The sequence below is a fragment of the Nothoprocta perdicaria genome, unplaced genomic scaffold (assembly GCF_003342845.1).
Source record: "Nothoprocta perdicaria isolate Ctin4 unplaced genomic scaffold, notPer1 scaffold_43, whole genome shotgun sequence".
In the NCBI taxonomy this organism is placed as follows: Eukaryota; Metazoa; Chordata; class Aves; order Tinamiformes; family Tinamidae; genus Nothoprocta; species Nothoprocta perdicaria.
The window spans coordinates 3,399,572-3,422,549 of record NW_020455677.1 but is presented as its reverse complement, the minus strand read 5'-3'; the positions used below and the strand labels follow the sequence as shown (position 1 = coordinate 3,422,549).

General features: G+C 40.0%; 1 protein-coding gene across 2 annotated transcripts in view; it reads right to left on the bottom strand.

Annotated features, from left to right (window-relative positions):
- The window catches only part of PRKCE (protein kinase C epsilon), a 265,165-nt gene that overhangs the window by 117,359 nt on the left and 124,828 nt on the right, over positions 1–22,978 (bottom strand). The gene's annotated exons all lie outside the window — the stretch shown is intronic.

The window sequence follows — 22,978 nt, the reverse complement described above, 5'->3', positions numbered from 1 at the left end:
TTTTTTTTTTTTTTTTTTTTTTTAAACTGGTAGATGTCCAAGTGCTTTCCTGAGGACACATCGAAACATTAAGTGATTTGCTCAGAGCTGAAGAGAAAACCCCCTGCAGAGGTTTGCAGCTTGCTAGTGCAGTCGGCCTCACTCAAGATTTCCTTCCTAGCCCTTCTAAGAAACCACAAGCTGGTTAGCTCACAACTGTAACCAAATAACCATTTCCCTCTATRTAGCTCCCTAATAACTAAATTAGAATGATATTTTTCCCCCCTCTTTTTTTTTCCCCCTCCTCTTTCCCCACAGTATGAAGATATGAACATTAGGCCCTCTTCAATAGTTTGAGCTCTACATCTCTGTTTCTGAACCGCATTTTAACTCTGGACTGTAGTTTGCAAARACTTTGCAGATTCCTCCAGCTGGGCAGAAACCGGTCATCACAAATCAGTTACAGATAAAAACCAATGGAAGTCTTAGAAACACCTGTATCTGAAAGCAATATCTAAAACAGCAACTACCAAGAGTTTTGAAGCTCTRTGATATGCCATAGCCCTGATTTTCAAAGGGAAGTTTATTACCTTCCCCTTGAGGTATCACAAGGGGGTTAAAAAGGAGAACAGGATCCACATACGACATTTGGTTCTGTTCATTATCAAGCCACATGTACCACAGATATACTCTAAAATTAGGCACYTTAACCCTGCCCCGCTAAAAAAGTTTTGTAAATCCTCATCTTTCTGCTTGGGTAGCTGGAATAGCTTTACTCCCTATCCAATTTACTTGTCTTCTGTGATTCAGACTSCAAGTGAGTTGCCCTTTGTGCTCAGAAGCAGAAGAAAATATGATAGTAAGAATACCCAAAATACAYAGGAACCATAACAGCATTTTTTTCCCCCATAAAGTGTTTTTTTTTTTAATTTGAAGATCTGCAATCAAAATATAACTATATTTTAGGTAAAAAGATTCCTCTTACAGATAATTTTCCTGGAACCACAGGATAAGTTGGACTAGAAGATACCTTTGGGGGGGGTGTCTCTGGGCTAAACTCCTCCTCTCAGCAGTCCTGAGCTGGTTGCTCAGGGCCTTGATCTAGTCAGACTCCTTGTCCAGTCCAATTCTAAACAACTCCAAGGAGGAAGAGCTCATAACCTCTCTGGAGCCTTGCTCCAACAGTTATCCTCTGTGTCACCTCTGTTGGCTGGCTTACTTTTAGTTAGGCAGTCTACCAATGACAAAGCCAAGACTAAACTCCCCASAAAACTGCGTTTAGATACTCTGATCTAATGATTATACCACACCATTTCTTCAAGTATCAACTAAAGGACTTGGCTAAGCGGAATCATATGATTCTAAGATCTATRGCACAAACGTGCAAATACCTGGAATGCCTCCGTGCAAGACAAAATTTCTCAGCTTGCCTTAGTACATCACTGAAAGCTCTACTAGAAAAATGCAAATAAAAGAAAAAAACGGAGTGAGACCTGCAATAAAAGAAGCAGGTATATTATACAAAGGCTAAAGTGCTTAGCTCATTTTATTGAGGTAATGCAGAAAAAGAAACAAAGTGACTACTTCTTAAAGCTAGCACTGATATGTACAACCTTCTGACATCCTTGAGGATGCCCTCTGTGATCATCTACATATCTGCTTCTCTTCATGTCAGCATCTTAATAATTGTGCCATATTCAAGCAATTAGTACAGAAAGTCTTTTAAAAAGTACATTATATATACTCTGAAGTCAAAATAGAAACTACAAATTGCTCATTAAACCACACAATACCTATTTATATATGATACGATTTAACTAACACTGGCCCGGTCATGGCTGCCAATTTTCTTGTCTTTAACTAGCGCTAAGAAAATAGACTCACAGCTTATATAAGAGCTGGCGAGATTTTTATATATAATTTACAATGTAGAAGATAGGCAGGCAGGCAGATAGATCAATCAACTTTTTAAATTTAGTATTTATGGTTCACTGAGAAAGAAGATATTTTTTCCACAGAGAAGAGTTTAGAAASCTCTATTTTTATTTATGTTATCACGTCTTTTTAACAGATCACGGTTCATTGACTYGACTTCAAGGAAGATTAGTGCACATGAATATTCTTAAGCCTGGTATCTGCACAGCTTAAAACTCATTTACTGCAGTGAGATTAGATCTGTGCTGAAATCCCAGTTTTCCTGCATGCAGWGTGTGCAACGAGCTCTGCAGAACTCCACAGCTCAGCTAGACAAGTGCTGCAGAAACCAAGCCGCAAGCCGGCACACAGGCTGRGCTCTTCCAGACTGGGCTCAACTCAGGCTCATCAACTCCTCAGCACAGGGATATCTGGTGGCTGGTTTCCAACCAGYCTGGTTTTTAGCTGGTTTTTCTAAAGTCAAATCTGAGAAAAAAAGGCTAATTTTTTTTTCATTTAACTTAGGTTTTCTGAGGTATGTACATGTAGGTACCTAGTCAAATCTGTTGTAAGATTGGATACATACACTTAAGCTGTGCCGTGTTTCTGAAATTCATAATCACTGGTAATTTAACAGCACAGAAGCTCTCCTTTATATACTTTACTCATCTAAATTATATTCTGAAAGTGCAGCACCACCTTCATTAGCACCCTTTACCTCTCCTACCAAACCCCAGCACAACTTTTGGGCCTCTTGCAGAAAACCATGACCCTGCTAAGACACAGTGATATTGAGAAGCGCTGTCTCCACTCCTGGGGAAAACTGATCCCTCTGGGTGCTTGCAGTTTTCCAAGACTCTTCCAGTTTAGTGACTACCAATTAACTAGTGTCATGTTTGCAACATAACGAACTCCTCAGAGCAGGGAATTCCTAGGCAGCATAGCTTCTCCTAAAACAAAGCCTATATGTTAATGGTTAAAACCATAAAAGCAAACAAAATAAGGAAGCCAAATTAACAGAAAAGGAGAACTACTGGAGCTATAACAATCCTGGACATGTGAAAATAAGAGGACTCATGCGCAAAGTAAATAAACCTTTGGACACTGCAGTTCAAACATGCCACCCTCAGACTCTGCTTGCTCAAACACTAATGTTCAGGCTCTAAGTCGTATAAAACTTTCAGAGTAAGACAGTTAAAACCCAAATGTCATAAAACAGCCCCCTGAAGACTATAAGCTATGATCCAATATATAATTATATATATAGTATATATAATATATAAAAAACAGGACTTAATATGGCATTATAACAACAGCCAGCAATCATGACATTTTATCATAACCACAAGTGGCATTTTTTTATTTTAATTCGAGCTATTTGTTTTAAGTAACTTAAAGATTCTATCCCCCTATAAGCTCAGTTATGCTTAGTGTAACACAGTAACAGTGTCTGCTCCTGGATAASCACCATGCCCTCAACCACTTTTGGGCCACAGCCAAGTAGGAAGAAAAACATTTAAGCTATCTTTCCAGACACTGTTATCTAAGCATAATTATCACTGTTTTTTCTCAAGTATTTAAAAGGATTTGGTTTTCTCACCTAGTCATAAAAAGGTCGCCAAACTGCTTCAAAGATCTCAGTAATTTACATAAAGAGGCCACCTTACAAAAGGTAATAATTAGAGCAAAAGTAATATATAACTTTTGATAAATTTTAAGTCCAGTTTTAAGTGCCTTTTTAACTTAATACAAGAAGCTTAGGTAATCATGTCTCCTCCTAAGATACAGAGGCAGAGACATGACAGTGAGCTGTTACGGGGTGCAGAGTAGAAGGTTTGCAAYCAAAAAGAAGAAATCCAGAAGGAACAACAAGGCTCCCACTGGAAACGCTCCCACCCGCAAGGCACCAAGGAGCACACGAGCTGTGATCCAGGTGACCATATCACCTCTTCAGTTTAGCAGAATTCGTTTTAAGATCCTCTAAAGACTCCCTTCTGAACAAAGCTATGACCTAGCTGAAAAAAAATGTAAAAGGATTATATTTTTGGCTCTTCGAACCTAGGTTTTTTGGCATTTACAAACTTTGCTGAATCGTTTTGGCTGTGGTGCCTTTCCTTATCTGCCCAAGCAATACTCAGCTGTATGGAATTTGCTTCAAGTGCACACTGAAAGTGCTAACACTTTGCAAAAGCCATTATTTCTTTAGTGAAGCATATTTCACTGTGTTTTACAATACAAATTGGAAGCCTTTTCAACACATCCAGACAATGGCCATCAGTATAGCAGAAAGGTCCTTAAATGTGCCCAAGAAAATCTCCAAAGAAAAGAAAGATCTGTCACAATATGACCCCCAAAGCAGCACGTGACAGACAGTGGGTTGGTTAGGACATGAACACAAGTCTCAGTGCTTTAAGCTAAAAGGAATGAGCACCCAATGCTCTGGCTGGTGGTTATAGACACCGATGTACTTCAGKTTTCAGAATCTCCAAAATCAATTAAAAGAATCTGTTTCCACTACGGAACATTTTATAACTTAATTAACAGTGTAACACAGATGACTGAGGCTCAGAGTTAACACTCGGTAGAGCTGATAAAAAAAAAAAAAAAGCTAAGCAATTTAATTACACCTTTCAAATCTGCCTGCACACATGCACAGCAGAGCTCAACGTTCAAACTTAGTTTCATCCCTTCCGCTAAAAATATCCCTTCTTACAGAGGAGTAAAAGTAAAAAGCTTATTCAGAACAAAAATTACAATTTAAGACAATGCCTGGTGTGAAATGACATGTACCTTGCCGTATTAATGAGCATTTCGGCAGCAGCAGCACTTACGTAATAATCACTGCCTTTCTGGCAACTGGTTATTTTGATAAGAAATCTGAAAGTGCTGTAGGAAAATAGCTCAGAGGGAAGGAAAGGAAAGCAGTAGGTAGGACATGTCAGACACTCTTTTATAGAGCGTGCAAATCCTGGCATCTGCCCCCTTTTTTTGATTGTGATACCCAGGGTCCAATTTGGAATTCTGTGAATAGATAAAAAAAAGAATCTGCAGCAAAAATCATAGGGAATTCAGTTGCATTCAAATTTGCTGTTCCAAATCCATYTCCCACTGAAAGGGAATTTGTTAAACAAAGAGAGGAAATGTTTTTTCAACAAGGTAACTTTCCACTATATAATGATGAAGGGGGGGAAGACAAGAAGGAGAATGCTTTAATTAGATCTTATTTTTGATTTCAAAATAATGTTTTTTTTTTCCTTCTTAATGTACACCGAGTGAAGTCTTCATAGAGACCAACATAAGTTGAACGACAAGTYTGACGACCAAAAATAAAATGGTAATTGTGCCTTGCTTGTAGTCAGATTTGATAGATGTGCAACACTGCATCTTTCTTAAAATGGTTATTGAGCCTAAGCAAGACAACCACAGGGTGGCAGGAGCATCAATGTCTTGCTCGGAAGGGCTCTCGCCTCCTCTCAGGAACACTCGCAGCGCGCTGGGCTCGCACGGGACCCTCAACCATTTACTGCTAAAAACGTTGATGAAAAATGCACTGCRTCAGCATAACTCTGCCCTTGGGGTGCTCAGGGTGGACATTTTCCCCTAGAATTCTATTAACTAAAAACGTAATTGGAATTTGTATATAGACTGAGAATTCGATTAGTCACAAACTTTGAAGAAAAGATCAGGTTATTTTAAATTGAAGGGCTTTTGAAACAAATGCAGTTAGCTTTGTAATGCCACATTCAGTTCAAAAATCTGAACGAGTTTCCCTTTGACAACACAGAACAGASAGCAGCATCCCCTGGAAACCTCACACGAGCATCCCTGACTTCCAAGGAGCCTTTTACAGCTTTCCAGACAGGTCACCAGCTAGATAAGGAAATGGGGGACTCCACTAAATGTTACCTTATGTTTCTGTGCTCTGATTTGCAGCTGGAATAGCCCAAACTGGTGCGCCCTGCGCGGCTGCTCAAGCACCCCCAGCCACAACCGACACTCGCATCTGCGCTGGGCGCCTTCCYGTCGCTCGGGCACCTTTTCTTCTCTTTTTTTTTTTAACAAATAAACTATACCAATCATTTTATTCTGCAAATAAAACCCCGTATAATAAAACTCCAAAGGAGTCTTGCAAACTTTATATAGAGCCTGTTAAATGACTGCTTCTATTTATAAATCAATACTTAGCATATTGCTTTCACCTTGGAAAAGGGCTTTCTTTTCTCTCCTAAGCATATAGGAAGGGAGCTGGAAAAGCCTTCAGCTGGATCGCAGTACAGTAAGAGAACAACTGCAGGTGCAGATTCCATAACAAAAGGCATTAATGACTCCTTGTGATATTTGGGGGTACTGGAACCAGTCAAAACTGTGGCAAAATGGTAATCAGAGAGTTTCTTCTTTTTATCCTTCYGAGGATAAAAGGGAATTGGGGGACTCTGCTCCCTGGGCGGACAGAGGTGCAGTCACACAGGCATCTCCTGCTCAGCATTTGTGCTGGTGGCTCAAACCAGGYCCCTTGCCAACAAAAGGGAAGCAAGAGGTGGCTCCAGACAGAAGCTTCAGGAGCTCCAACCACTTCTGAAGTGCTAAAGTTGTAAAAAGCTTTTTAACAAATTTTAATAAAATCTTTTCAATAATCAGCCAACTTCAACAATTGGAAAAATCTGTATTATGCTATTGATTCCAGCACGATAASGAAGCATAAAAACACAAACTAGTCACCGAAGATAGCTTAGGAAATTTTCCTTTATTTAGGTTTTGGGAGAAAGAGTATAGTGCTCTAGATTAAGCAACTACAACAGGAATCAGTAGGAAATATTTTCTCAGGGGATATTTTCATTATCAGCTGTCTGAATGATAAAGTGTTCATATTAGCAAATGACCCCTAAGCTAGATTTCCAGTATGTTAGTTGTCTCCTCCATGTTCTCTTCTTTGAAAATAAAGAGATAAAAGAAATACATAAAACCTGAATTGAATGCACTGAATACAAATAAAGTAAAAGGAGAATGAGGACATATTCAATAGTATTTCAGTTCTAAAAAGCAGAGCCAGAGAAGCTTATTAGTATTGAGTTATGACTGTCTGATTATTTTCTCTATTTGACTGGTGTCACATGTAATGGTGACTTATCATGGTGTCAAATGGGGTCACTTACAGYTTCTCACTTCAGTCAGAAGTTTGAATTTATACACTTCTAATTACATATATATTTATTATATTTATATATATGTGTGTGGAGATATATATATATGTAAAAGCTTTTTGTTGCATTTAAAACAGGACTTTGAATTATRACTTACGTTTGTAGAAGGTTTCTTCCCTAGCCTGATTATACAAAGAAACATAACACTTCAGCATCTCTTTACCTTGACTTTTTTTTGTTTCTGTAACGAGGCTTATCAACTCATACATGGCGTCCAGGACTGAGGTGACATTATGCTATGGCCATCCACATGGAATTACGGAATAACTTAGGCTGGAAAGGACCTCAGAGGGTCACTGGGGCTGCAAGCCCCTTCAAAGCGGGGGTAACTTGGATGTCGGGGAGAGCTCATAGCCCTTGTGTGCGCTGGGCTCTCCATTCCTCACTCTCAGCCTCATACAGGCATTTAATAATTCACAAGGTCTCAGGTTTCTCTAGCCACAGTACTAGAATAACAATAGTACATCATTTGCGAGTTGTGAAATAGTTCACCAGTGCTTACACGGACCTTTGAAACCCCAAAACTAACAAATGGGCAGGAATTCTATGAACAAAGGAAAATGCAGAAAGGAAAAATGAAAAGAAGCACTCGAGGAGGCGTTTGGACATTGAGATATATCTTATAATTGAAGCTAGGAGAAAAAAAAAATTATCTTAGATCCACATTCCATGAAATCACATGGCCCAGGAGCTGGCAGCTGAACAACACGCCAAGCAGCAGCACTAATGCTGGTATTAGACAGCTATTTCCTACTCTAATTAGGAGAAAAAAAACACATCAGCGAGGCTCTGGTTGCAAAGTCACRTCACTCCGGCCTAACCCCTGCTGCCAGGGGAAGGAGCCTCTCTCCCCACGTCACCTCTCCTGGAGGGCCAGGCCAGCAGCCCTCCGCACAGGTGAAGTCAGGGCACCATCTCACTGAAAAGCAGCAGCAAGAAGGCCCAGGGAGAGCAGGACCACGGGCTGGAATCAAGTGCACGTTTAAACACATTTTAATTTCCAAAGATGCTGCTGCTACAGCCTTCCTAGATCTCACAAAACAAGACCCAGCATCACATCAGCATATTATTTCACAATGCAATTACAGCTGCCTTATTTTTACATAATGAAGTGATCCTACATTTGCGGAGTCTTTCATATTGGACTTCCCCCAACTGGTTTAACACGTGTAACTCGGGTACCCTACTGCTCCTTCTTCCTCTCCAGTGGATCCCTGCAGGCTATGAAGGATACGAGCAGGTTCTGATGCTTGAGCTGATGGCTACCATTAGAATACAGGCTGGCCCTTGCTAAGCAGCAGCAGCAGTTCCCAGCTTSGCTTTTCCTATCCTGCAAAGAGCTGGATATTGGAATAAAGGAATACTGCTTTTTCAGGTGAGCTCCATGTATCTCCATGTATTTTTGCTTGCATTCACCCTGCCTATGGCAGGAAAACTCCAGCTTGTCACAGCTAGGAGGGCAAAATTTATTTTTGCCTGTGCTTCTGAGAAGACCTGAGCTAAACTTTGAGCTCAGCCTTGCCCTTCAGGATGCAGTTCTGAAGGGAGGAAAGCCTCATGTGGCCCAGCAGGCAGCTAGAGATACAACACAGGTTCTAAACAAACCTAGGCTCACTGCTGTCAGTGAGCCCAGGATTAAAATCTGGTGGGATCTGGTCAGACTTGCACAGGAACACCGATCTGAAATTACCCACATAAATGGAAAAGCACTCGGAAAAGGCTCAAAAGGGCAACTCTGTATTATATGGAGCCTTAAAAAATAGTGCCTTCTTGGCATCAGCGCCCAGGAACAGAGGAACAGCAGTATGTGGGATAAAAGCCTCAATCTGCTTTTGATGATGCTTCTAAAAGTGGCATTTCTGAAGCACTGGAAGCTGTCACTGCAGTAGGTAGTTTTGCAAACTCAGTGGTGAAATTAAAAGGCAATCTATCCTGGAAATTTAAAACCAATTAATTTTAATGGCCAAAGAAGTGACTGTCATAGGAAATAATTCTGCTCCTACTTATTTCCTTACAGCGTTCTGAATCTTAGGGAGAGATCCAAACCTTGGCACAAATTTGGGGAAGATTATGCAAAGCAGCAGTTCCCAGAAATCCTTTATTATTCCACTGGATTCAAACAACTGAAAACAAAAGGAGGGCTGGATTTGTCTCGCCTTATGAGACTAACTGCTTGCTTAAAGGGAAAGAGAGGAGAACCAAATACACAGGTTGGAAAAACAACTTACACCTACAGCCTGCACTGCTACTAGTAGTTATTCAGGAGGTTAAACCTGCTCATCCAAAGGCGAGAAGCTGCTTGTGCATCTCGAACCAGGCAAGGAGCACAGCTTGTGCGCTTGGGCCAGCTCCTTCTGTTTTCCATCTTCCCCCCTCCTTTCGAATTTCCCACTCGCCCTGCTGCACCACATTCCTCACGTCTATCCCAGGCACCAGCCAGGAACTGGGCTGGGAAAGCGCCAGCCCCGGGAGCGCTTGTCAGGAACAGCCCCGCGAGGGGCTTCTCCCRCCCCGTACCTTTGCGGCCCAGCTCCCCTTCCCTTTCCTCAAGGAAGGTATTTCCTATACATTATCGCTCGCTATGCRATAAATAACGAGTCACATCATACCAAAAAGAGTGACTGATTTGCTGAATTAAATCCTCCAAAACTTTTCTTAAAGCTTTACTTTTCACTGGTCTGTACTGAGGTATTAGGGTTTGAATTTGGCTATGCCACCCCCATTCTTGTTGTCAGACTGGCCTTTTCTACTTGATATTTTTGCTATTTTGATTAAACTGAAGTTCGTGAGCACTTTAACGCTGTTTCCATTTAAATCCCTGCGATCGTGCCAAGTTATCTCTCCTTGTACCAGAACTACTGCTAACACCAATGATGACGTTCTCAGAATCAATTCATTAGTGAAAATGGTGCTGGAGGGCCTTCTTTAGAAGTGTGCACATTTCCTTTCCTTAAGCCTTTTCCAAGAAAGGGACTACTATTTTTGCTTATGTTTTGTGAGGGTGAGGACATCTCCTGAGCAATCAGAGCAGTCATTTTAGTTGTGTGCTATGACACCTTCCTTTGGCCCAAGGAAATCTATAGTGCAGAGAAAATAACCCAGAACACGTGGTCCCGAGTTGTCTTTGCGCCTGGGTGCTCTGCCAGGGACGTTTCTTTTTTTATGCCCTTGCTAACTGAGAACAGAGATAGTGGAAAATACACATCTTCCCCAAAAGGGATCTGCCTTTTTGGATCCTGCACTCCAGCAGCGGGAACAGCGATTGCAGCTGCTGCTTGTCTTGTCTGCAAGATAGGTGAGATGCTCTATTGCTTGTAAATGTCCACACATCACCTTGAAATAGCCTTCAAATCACCATCCACACACTAATTACAGTTTATGAACTCATCTTGTATCATGACAAATACTAGAGGTCAAGCCCAACCCACAGAACAGCCTATCTACCTAATACATTTTAATTATTCATGCACAGCCTGCTGACTTAATGACCTAGTTCTGCAAAGGAACATACATGCTAAGTGTCTGCACATGCCCTGTCTCATTCTTACCAGTAAAAGACAAAGATGGATATTTATTTTGGAAAGAAAGCGTTTTCTCAATGACCTAGTATTGGCTCTTTTACASTGTAAGTCTCTGCAGGACAGATTAATATGCACAGTGCTCTATACTATCATARCTTCAGAGCTCTTGTAAAGCTCTTTCAGTGTCTCCTATACAAACATCCATTACAAATACCTGCTCGTCCCCCTTTTCCCATACCTCCTGCCCACAGAAATCCATCCTCCTGTCCAGGGAGTCCCAATCTGTTTATTCCACGTCACACATCAGAGACAGATTATGCTCATGCACAGAGGTAGCAAGCCAAAAGTTCTTTATGTAACTCTCTGTATTGAGCATTTCTGTTCCTCTTACTGTCTGGCCACATCACTGCTGTCCCAGCTCAGCAGTGCAGGCCACCAGGGTCAGCACCTTGGCCCACAGCTCCTTCCTGCCTCRACCCTGAGCTTCAACCACAGGCTTTCTAGATTCACAGAGGCTCTTAAGTGCTTAAAGCCTTCTGATTTCAAGAWTATTCTAGCTCTGGGATGCCCTTTGAACATGGGGCAAAGAGGCACTTGCTCCAGGCAGCTTGCAGGAGCTGCTGGGGCGGCTGCAGGTCCCCAGCGAGGCCGACCACGAACCTCAGCGCTCCGATGGCAAGACACAAAACCTACCGCTGCAACCCAGCTCTCCCACAATAACACCAGGGAAAAGGCAGAGCAGCGAGCAAGGGGCTCCGATTCCAACCGAGCAAAGCTCAGCTCAGCCTTAAGGGAGGAAAGGAACGGGGCTGGGATTCTTTTAAAAACGCAGGCGCAGAATTGAAAAAGGAAATAAAAAAGACAGCTCAATGGTTACCAGTCTAAGTGGAAAAGACACATATTAGGACACAAAAATGAACACACCAGGCTCAAGGAACTGCTCAGCAGTATAAATGCCTCTATACCATCTGTTGCTATCGCCAAGACCCCAGTTGAATTAGTGGCATTGATAATTTGTACTGGTGTGGTATTCACAAGCCATGAAACAAGTAGATATTAGGGCCATTTTTCTGGTGGGAAACTTAAGGCCAACCTCAGCTGGAATTGGTCTCCATCAGCCAGCGAGCGAGTACTAGGACCAGACTCTCAGGCACTAGGCTTTAAATGAGATTTCAGAGCATGGAGAGGCAACAGGGGACTGCTTAGCCCCTTGGCTCTTGTTTCTCCATAGTGAACAGTATTTGCTAGCCTAGGGTACCTTATATAYGAAAAGCATTTATTAGGTTTGCCTACAATAACTGCTGTTCACTTATTTTAAAACCATCCCGCGCTGTTTGCTGCAAATTCAAACTGAAATCAAAATAAATAGTAAACCAAGTGATACGAGATTAGTCTAACACTGAGAAAATCTGTTTCATTTCTTTTCTCCTCAAAACCCAGGAGGGAGAGGCCCTGCGACAAGGAAGATCCTTGCAGTTTCCCACYGATTGCAGAGGAGGAGGCTGCTGTCACTCCAAGCCTACGTGGGGACATCTTTTCTGCATGTAGCACCAGCTTCGTCACTCCCTGTCCCTTCCCAAACACTTAAATCTGCAATCAAAGCAAAATTACTTTTAAAAAAAAAAAAAGCTAACATAAAAGTTTAATTACCTGCCAGGTTTCCTGCCAGCTCCTGAATGTAATTATACTATCCAATAAATCCCTGTCACTGCAGATGCTGTCAGTAAAACTTTGCATAAGCGCTTCTGAAAAAACATAGCTGTGAGTGTCTCCACCGAGGCACATGTTTATGCAATGCTTCTGCTAGCTTGGAATTTTGCATAGAAATTAAGTAGTGTCCTGAAAAAAACCTTAAATTGTATTACTCATACAAAAAGACAAGTTCTTCATGTGTGGGCTGTTTCCTTTGAACGGTCTCCCACAAACTGCTTCACATTTCTCTCAAAACCAGACACTGATCTCAAGAAAAAAATAGATATTTCTTTCACCAAATCTGGTTGTATTACTGTGAGAAAAAGTACTTTTTAAAAATAGCTTTATTATCTGCTAAATTGATGAAAGTCTATTTTCATTAGRCTAAACTTTCAATATCCTACTTTCCAGCTTGTTAATTCATGGTTTATTGGTAACTTGGCCTTTAATCAGTAGCATCTACACCACTGTAATCTCACACTATTAACAGTACTCCCAAAAGTTYGAATAAATGTGATTTACTAAACTCATTTATATTGCCAAGGCTATCAGAGTYCAAGCAAAAGAAGTGAAATGCTTTGTGACAGGTGATTAATTTTGAAATACTGTTAAAACTCTCCCTGTCTGGCTTATATTAGTAATCTGTAACTAAGCATGAACTTGCACAGCTGTGATCCCTGCCTGGGGGGTGTTTGCTCAACACAACATTAGGCASCAAATGAGAAGGTTGAGAATTACCCTCAAGGATGCACCTTTCTTACAGCTCCTCACCCTCCACTCAGACAGCTCCTCCGTTCAGCACAAGACACCAAGTGGCCTCCTCCTCCTCAGGGCCTTTTTGGCCAAGCAAATGAGCAGGTCCCAGGGGACACCAAGTTCCTCCTCCAAATTAAGAGAGCCAGACAACTCATCGTGCTCGACTACATCCAAGACGTAGCATCAGTGATACCTAACCACTGACCAAAGATGCTACCCTGAGGCGAGATGGCTTCCTTGCTGTTTCCTACAAGGCCCCTACTTCGGTACATCACCATCTCCTTTGGAGGCTTCACAGCCTCCACTGCCAGCCTCCACACGTGACACTCTTGCAGCTACAGGACTGCAAAGCAGACCCTGAGGAAATGGAATGATTTTTTTTTTTTTAATATTTCTTATGTTTTACATAAAAAATAAATATTGTCAAGTTCAGTAGCCAATAAAAATCCACTTCAGGCTGACTAGTTTTTAAAGATATTACAAGATGTCATAAAACAAAAACCATGCCTTTTTAGGAACATCAGAAACCTTGTTCTTAAACCAATTGCTCTGATAATCACATTCCTCAGTGTCTTCTACCCTTTGTCCCTCCTTCGCCTCCCACCTCAAGTCCTCTGGAACAGTTTGAAAGAAACAGCAGAAAGTTGTTCTAAGTGCAGGAACCACCACCATGACTGAGGTGTTGGTTCTTAACCATAAACCAGTAACTACATTCTCCCTATACATTTACTCCATATATTTAGCATATATAATGCCAAAATTTTCCCATGTTATGACCATCAGGATGGTCACATTCTTTCACTGATACCGAGTGTTTTGCAGAGTAAGAGGTTTTGTGCCCATTCTGCAAGAGCCTCATTGTCCTGAGCATTAATTCCTCTATGTTTTAGAACCGCRTTGCTATTTAACGCAATTTAAAGTGACAAGATAATAGGAGAAATATCTAAAAARTCATCAGCAGAGAAAGAGTTACACTTTTGGAAAGTTTGAATTCCTTTTATTTTCCTCCTCTTTTTCAGCAGAATGCAAAGAAAATTCCAAGTAGAATTTCATCTTAGGGGAAGAATCAGACTGTTGTTTTTAAAAGTATGAGAAGAATTTGAAATTCAGAATAGACTGAATAAGGGTAGCTTAGATAGTCTGTAAGCACTCAGCAGCTAGTGTATTCCAGACAGTGCCTAAGAGCCACTTTAAAGATATTCRGCAATCACAGGCTATGGTGTTTAATAACCCCAGTCAGTTCTTCATGTAACTAAACATGTATTTCTTAAGAAAAAAAGAAAAAACCAGAGATAAATCAAAACCAATCAAGCAGAAGTTAAAATCAATGTGACCATCTGAAATCTACTCAGGAATATACATCTAATTTATGTCTAGCTTAGCCTACTCTCCAAAAACCTCTGGAAGCCACATATTCTGGTGTTTATTTTTTTCTTTTTGACCAATCACTTTYGGAGACAGGTATTTTCACACATTTGAGTGCAACTCTAGTCATTGATGTTCTGACCACCTGGTCTTTAACTAAACCTATTTGGTAAAAAACTTTTTKGCTTAAGACATTGAGGAAGAAATACATAGTTTCAACAGCTAAACTGGATTTCTCACCTTTGCAAGTTATAGAGAAAAATTTACTACTCCTACTAGTAGCAGCAAATAATGAGATTTATCCAGACAGCCTTTTCCCATGATCAGGTTTTACCCTTCTCTGTTACATGCATCTCCTCCAGGAAAATGGTCGGCCGGTGCTCAATTTTCAATATCACCAAGACCACTGATGCTCCCAAAATATTTAAGTGTGCAATTTTTTTTTTCCCCTGTTAGTGTTTTCAGGTACACATTAAAATTGAATGGACCAAACTTGCAGCTTCTTCCCAACATGCAGGATTTTGCTAAACTGCCAGAGTCTAATCTCCCTAAGCTAAAAAGTCTTTTACAAATTCTTATATGTGATAAATTGCTTTTTCTGTATATTAATAAGCAGATAACAACTACAGGAAGCAAAAGGCAGCATCACGGAAAAAGTACTCTTTATGAAAGCGAGTGGGGGAAAAAAAGCAAAACTTTTATTTAAGTGTTGTCTAGTCTACCTAAATTCTACATTAACAACACATATTTAAGTTTCTAGAGTTGTCCTAGAAGGAATAAAGAATTTTAAATACATTCATCTTAGTGACTAGACACATTTTAATCCACTCTTTGGCTTATTGTATTAAGATCACAAAACCTGCCCAGACGGTTGCCCAAACTACAAGGGAATAACCAGGGAATGCATGTGTGTCTAGGGAATCACTGACCCGCCTTTGTACAAATGATATTTGCAGCAAGAGCCCCAGGACAGATCCCTGTGGGCCTCAGACAACACCTCATTTAAACATCGTGCAGGATGCACTTAGGTCACAGAACTGATGCAGGCAGCTCATTACTAACCAGGTGTTCAAACTTCTAGAGATGAAAAAATAAGATTTTCAAGATTTAACTGAAGTGCTACTGATTTGAGGTTCCTTTTTTGGTGTCAGATATTCCTTAATTAGGCAGTTATGCAACTGTCAGATCTAACACCCTGAAAAATTGTTGTTTAAGGTTGCTAATACAGAAACAGATTTTTTTCTATTCAAGAAGTGATACTTGTCTATGTCTTATAAACTCTTTGTCTTATAAACATTTTTTCGTTTTGGTTTTTGTTTTCATGAAACGCTAGCGCAATGAGGTCCAGGTTTCTCAGAAACTTCCCTCAGTTTGCAGAATAAACTAACTGCTGATGTAAACCTAGTGCCATACCAAGCACAAAAGGCAGAGAGACAGGTCTTTTAGTGAGCTTACCTGTCAGCTTTCCTTAAAGAAGTGAGATTTATACTGTACTTGAGATTTACACTTCAGATTTTATATTAAAATAAAATTAATGCAAGTCCTATATCTAGAAGAGACTGCTACTCAGATGGTGAAAATCCTCTTAAATTACCACCCTGATATACCAGTCAAAGGAGAAAGCAGGAACAAATAGCTGTAAAAATAGAGTTTAGCCTCTGTCAATGGACAGTCTGTATTTTCTTAAATTCTGTCAGTATTGGATTCATTTCTTATCACCATAAGTGACAACTATAACATATTTGTTAAATTTTTATATATACTCCTAGAAAGCAACAAAGACCTCAAAGGTGACAGCATCAGCTACCTCAAGTGTACTGGGATATTATTGTGTTTTTGAGAGAATTCTGTAACACTTGAAGAGTTCTGTTAGTTAAAACAGTTGGCAATTTAAATTATCCTTAAAAGATGGGTATGTTATATTGATATTCTTTAATATTGCACAAGTATTAAAAGGACACTTTTTCCCCGCAGTATCTTGCCTTCTCTGATTATTTCTTATACCTTAAGTTAGAAGAGTAGGCACTCTTATTTTTACAAAAAGTCTCCTCCTATGATTTTTATTTTTAAAATGTTTCTTCTGCCACTTACTTGGAAAAAAATGTAGAATGATGAAGAATTAGTTGGAAGGAAAACTTCACGAGTCCCACTGAAGCAGTTTATTCTGGAGAACCATTTATAGAAATGCCATTTTGTCATTTTTATCCTGCACAGAAACCGTATGTGATATTTCCACTCCTATACAACTGAACTCATTATACTGTTTCCATAACAACAAATAGCAGAACATGAAATTAGATCCCAATAAGATTCTGAGAAAATTAAGTTAGAGCCTGCTAATGTGTCTTAGAGACTCATACAGTGAATGACAAACCGAACCTGCGAAGCAGGCAATGATGGTACCTAATAATAGAGGCACAAGAGGTTAATACCTCATGAAGAGGATCAAAGAAAAGATCTTTTCCTATAACAACTAGCTAGGAAAAATCTGTGTTTGCCAGACACATGGGAACTACTGGAGGGATGACATTTAACTCCCTGGCTTTGTCCAGTGGTCCAAACAGCAGATGCTTCAGAAGGGAACAACTCCAYGGGGTAGATGGTCAGAACAATAACTTGTTATCTGGATTTTTTCCCCCCCCCAATTCTTAACTATTTCTACAATCCCCTCCTTTTCTATTCTGGGTAATATTTTTTTTTTTTTGTGGTTTTAAAACCAAATTATTTTAAAGAAGTTTAGTGAATTATTACACCAAACTTGTAAGACAGTCATCATCCTGGATCACTATTTCTTYTGCAGTCTTTTCTATTTACCCTCCAATTTCCAAAGGCTAGCAGCTGTATAGCAGATTTCTAACCCAAAAGTATGGAGAAAAGAGCCTAAAAATTCAATAATTTAATGAATAGTAGCATTGTTGAGAACTGCTGATGAGGTTTTTCTAGTACTACGTGTACGTATCTTTTCATTTACAGAAGCAATGTGCTACATTACATATGTACCTACTGACCTGTCAGGCTCTGGAATAAGTGAGGATGGCAAAAAAARGGGGAAATTCAAAACTCAACTGTCTCAGCCTAATAGATGGCTGGTTTCACACTCCTAGAGAACGTGTTTTCAACTTCAGAAAGACAGAAGCTATATGCCTATAATGTAAGATACCCAGAGATTAAGCTAGGCAGTAAGATTTTTATGGGTGAAGTCCTTCCAGATGACTTTATCTAGCATTCATAATGTCATAACATAGCTAAAGCAAATAGTCGGAATGCAATCGCAGAGCAAATGGGTGTCCTAGGGWGGGAAGAGTATGCAGCAGATTTGTCTGCAGGGGGCACAGAACCAGCCAAGTCCTAGGACTGAAATCCAGGCACTGTGCCATAACTCAGATGGCCTGAGGAGCTAACAAAAGCAAAAATAAATACATTTATAAATAAAAATAACTGAAATAAAGGACATAGTCAAGGCCAGAAAGGCTAAAATTAGACCCAGTAGCCATGCTTTGGTTTGTATTACACAAGCTCTTTTSTGTGCCAAGTCTAGTCTCTAGTGCTGGTCTGGTTGCACATCAACGCATCCGAATCCTACACGTAAACTGCACAAAGACAAACCATTACTGTCTGTCAGCACCTGCTTACTGCTCAAACCTGAATGAGCAGGGAGGTAAAAAGGGCAGATCCTTCAAGCTCCTGCCACAATGTTATTCCCACTTCAAACCAGATGATGTCAAGATCTGCACAAAAGGAACGCCTTTTTGCAACCTCTGCCAGACATCTTTCTTTGTGGGAGACTGAATTGGCATAGCACATTAATTCTTCATCTACACCCTGCTGAAAAATGGGTCTTCAAAGCCTAGCAATCCATCTGCTTGAGAACATTTACTAGATTTCAAGTGAAGACTCCTTGGAAAAAAAAATCTGCCATGTGATAGTTGGCTTGCAAGTATTAAATTCCCTTGTAAAGTTTTCAACATCTTCCCGTATACTGCTCCTGGCCTTTAAAAGGACTCATTCATCAAGTACTTGGGCTAATTTTAAAATATCCTATTGTCCCATCAATAAAATGGAAGCTTGGTCTTCTTGTCCTTTTAGTCTCCTTACTAAAACTAACTGCAAAAACATACACTGAAATKGAGTTTCCTTCAGGAAAGTATAATTCACCAGGATGCATATATGGAATAAAGCTCCTCTCTAAGCCTAAGAGCAATCATAAAATGAAGTAAAAACATGCAGGTAGGAATATATTCACACTAAAAATGTTTTTACCAGCATACTCATTGCATCCTTCATTTGGGTACTACATATGAAGCAGGGCTGGCTATTGACTTYACTAACCTGAATGCAAATATTGGCCTTTTATCTAAAACAAAAGGAGTAAGGTGTCCTTTGGCTGGTGCAACAAGAGACATAAGAAGGATAAATATTCATCAGCAGGACATCAAGCAACTAAGAATGCCTGTGGTCAAAACAGCTCTCGGTATATGAACCRACTGGGGTCATTGCTACAGGCATACTCCTGTCAGCTTGGCATGTGAAATCATAAAAGTTGCCAGGAGAGGACAAATCTGGAGAACTACCGTCCCATTTTACAATGCAAGGCCAGCATAGTTTCAATACAGTCAACTGAGAGGTTGCAGATACAAACAGATTGCCATTAGGCAAAGTATGAACTGTAAATTAACAATTCATGAGTACTACAGAATGGAAGGTTTAAGTACTTCRCATTTGCTTTAGGTTACACATACGCATACAAGCTATTACCAGACACAGTGAATACAGCACAGTTGAAAAATCCGACAAAGTGAAATATTTCAGTTCCCAGACCATTACTGCTGAAGAACTTCTATGTTTGGTGGCCAAGAAAATGAYAGAATGACACAGAATGGTTGAGGTTGGGAGAGACCTCTGGGGACCATCTAGTCCAACCCCCCTGCTCCAGCAGGGACACCCTGAGCACAGGGCAGAGGGTGACATCCAGGAATGTTTTGAGGATCTCCAGAGAAGGAGACTCCACAGCCTCCCTGGGCAGCCTGTGCCAGAGCTCTGCCACCCTCACAGTAAAAGCACTTTTCCTCSTGACCTTCATAACAAATAAATCAAATGTCTGCAAAGACAATAAACAAGAAAATTAAATACTACTATTCTTGTGATCAGCTTACTAACTTTAAAACAAATTATTTGATCAGTTCAGGAAACAAAGGACAATTGCTGTTACTCACAGAGCACCTTATACACATTTCTGTGATTGTCAGGTTGATTCCTGAACAACGATACAGCCTTCACTTACAAAAATACAGTTTTTCTTGTGGTCAAATGCATAACTCTCTCTACCTGAATGGACAAGATGTCCAAAGGTCGCTGCAGACAGAAAGAAACAACAAAGGATTGTTGTGAAAACCTCCTGTTCTCACTGTGTTACGTTTCAAGTCCAATTGTGACAAGATCACAATGATTTCAAATATTTTTGTCGGCTGTGGCAGAAATAAGCAGCCAGCACATTCTTGGACGAAAAGCTGGCAAGTGAAGGAGTGTCAAGCTTGGGAATATGTCAACACTGTTATCATTTCTCAAGCAGGATTTCCAAAACCAGGTAGCTCACTTATTGAAATAAAGCATTGCAAATATTACAAACAGGTTTCATAAACTTTAAAATCTGGAAGCAATTAGAGATAACTTTTTTTTTTTTGCTGGAGTTTCCAGATGTGAAAAGAAATAGTGTCAATAATCTGCGAAGGTCACCTTAGTTCTGTAGCATTTTTGGAAACAGACATTAACTGAACAAGTGCTAAACTCTCCCTTTCCACAAAGGGAAAGGCCCAACGCATGTGAATTTTTTTTCTGTACCCAATTACCACTGGTACTCCACTGCTGTGGAACTAAAACCCTAGAGATTAATAACTCAGCTTTCTGCTCCTAATAACTTTGATCTCAGAAAATATTCCATTCGCCTGAAGCAGCCACAATTACCCTGAAAAATGAAGTTTATTAAAGGACTGCGTGTCTTACTCAGGACAGCACTGATTTGCTCTACATCTCTTTGGTAGAAAGTAACCAGAAATTACCAATRGGAAAGATAGATATTTTATTTTTAAAGCTTGACTGAATATAGAACATATTAGTACTTAAACTTAGGCTGCATTTGAGTCAATGCAGTGAAGACATTCAGTGCTGTCACCACTTTTACACATTTTGGACCTAATTAGGTATCATCAATACTGAAGCCATTTGCCAAGAATATTTTTTTTTTTTTTTTAAATCTTCCTCTGCAGCCTTACATGATAAAGTTTAGCGGGGAGCTGAATAAAGGGTAGTATTAACATTGTAATGCTCCTGAAAACTATAGAGCAGCAAGCTAGCGAGCACTAAGCATCATATAAAAGTACTGCTAAAGAATCAACTTTACGATGCAAAATTAAAGGTCTATAAAGGAGCATATTATTAACAGCGATTGCAGTATTAGTAGTTAAAGTGATAAAATTATAGCTGCAATTTGGAATTACAGTTCATCCTCAGCATTGTCACTGGATTTATGCTAATTTTATGTATTTTTTAACACTTACCAGGCTGAAAAGCATGAAAAAGGGTCTTCTCAATGAATCTATCATGATCATGCTTAAGATATGGAAAGACTTTATATAAAGAAAACGCCAAACCTCATCCCCAATCCTGACCATCCCACAAATGAAAGTTGCTCTTGGCAGCACAWCCAGATGGTGAAATTTTAAGAATTAGAGGCCAAATACAATTTTGGATGTAAAAAAATGTGTGGATTTACAATCTGGACTAAGCTTATTAGGTTCTTATATCATATTCTCTAAATCAGTTACCTAARTAATGATTTAACCAAGGGTACATGGCACAAGCAAGTTAATTCAAATTAGATCTAGCTGAAATGAAGGAAGCAATTCACACTYCATAGCTATTGTTTCTGACTCTCTCCCCAACTCCGGAAATCATTTCAACACTTTTAAAGTCCTTTTCACATTGGGAATGTTTTCTTTACAAGTATATGAAAGGCCTGACAAAAATCTAGTACTATGTGCTATGGTGTTAATGGGAATTGCCTTCTATGCGCTCATTCAAATATTTTGCATCTTTGATCTCACGCTATATTCATGCAATCCTACTGTATGATACCACTTCTTACTCCACTAACTCCTTACAATCATTCCCATGAAAACTACTTCCTTATTTCCATGTAAAATCAACCATCCCAATTCTCTTTCAACTACTACTTTATTTGACTTCTTCGTTCATTGCCTTCTGTTTCTGGAAGTTTGCTTTTTTATTGCTAACCACAGAACTTGGTTTCATTTCGTATTTCCATGAAGCAATCATTCCATATCCATATTTTATTGTGATACCTTCTATCCACCTTTCATCTTGGCTCATTTTTATTTCCCCCTACCCCCCCCCTTTTTTTTCCCCCTCTCTTTTTCCCAGTGCTTTAAATCAYTCYTTAATTTAAGAGCTAGTTTTAAGGTCCCAAGCTCAGAGGGAACCGAGCAGGGAAGACAGAAAGCTAGTTTCCGGAGTACAGTTGAGCACCACTTTAATGAACCTGAAGAAACATTTGGAAATATCTGCATGAAATTATACACCACTGCTATGCCAACCCAAGTCATGCATGGGAAGGCCACATTTTACACTCCCAGAATCTCCTGACATTTTTCAGCAGTTGGCTCTAATAGAGTAATGTAATAACACTGCCAGCCACCATGCATAAGTCATAAGTGGTATGATTGGATTTGCCTGCTCATYGCCTTTGCAATTTGAATAATAGTCATATTACTCAAATATCACTTTTGACTAAACACTTAACTGTTATATTTAGGTGGTAAGGGGACAGCAGCATCTAATACTAAGGCGGTCTGGAATAGTCCATTTCTAATGTGCTGGTTTATAAATTCCTATATTTCATAAGGTACTCCACTTTAATACAGTMCTGAAAAATACACAGTATCCTCCCCCTAGATCACTGCCTGCAGTAGAACGGTGGTCACAAAGGCTCTCCTGCATTCAGGCTCCCTTTTTCCTAAATGTACTATTGCCAAGTTTATAAGAAAGACAGCTTTGTGATGGCCCCAGAAGAAGGGCAGATACTATGTGAGTGCTTTTCTACATGGAGGAGGCTGGAATAGCTGTTCCTCACCAGCTACCACTGCGGATGCTCCTACTTCATAAGAAGTGCCCTTTCTGGCATATTAAGAATAACAGCAAGAGTTAAAGCACTCCAAGACTTTGATATGGGGAGTAAAATGATCCTCAGAAGAGTTTCCATAGGTTATTTCTGATATACACCCTAGCATATCTCCTAGGGTTTCAACCTTCTCTCATTGCTTTCAATCAAGTCCCAAGTAATTCACGGTGTCCCTACAAGTGCTTCTACATCACCCTGATTTTTTTCCCCTCATCCTAAACATCCTCAGAAAGGAGAGCTCGGAGCAGAGACTGGGGCCATAGAGGAAGCAAAGGACACAAGAGCCATGACCCTCATTCACACTCCCAGTTACAGGGGTATTTGCAGGCAGTGACTCAGCCACCAGAGGGCTCCCG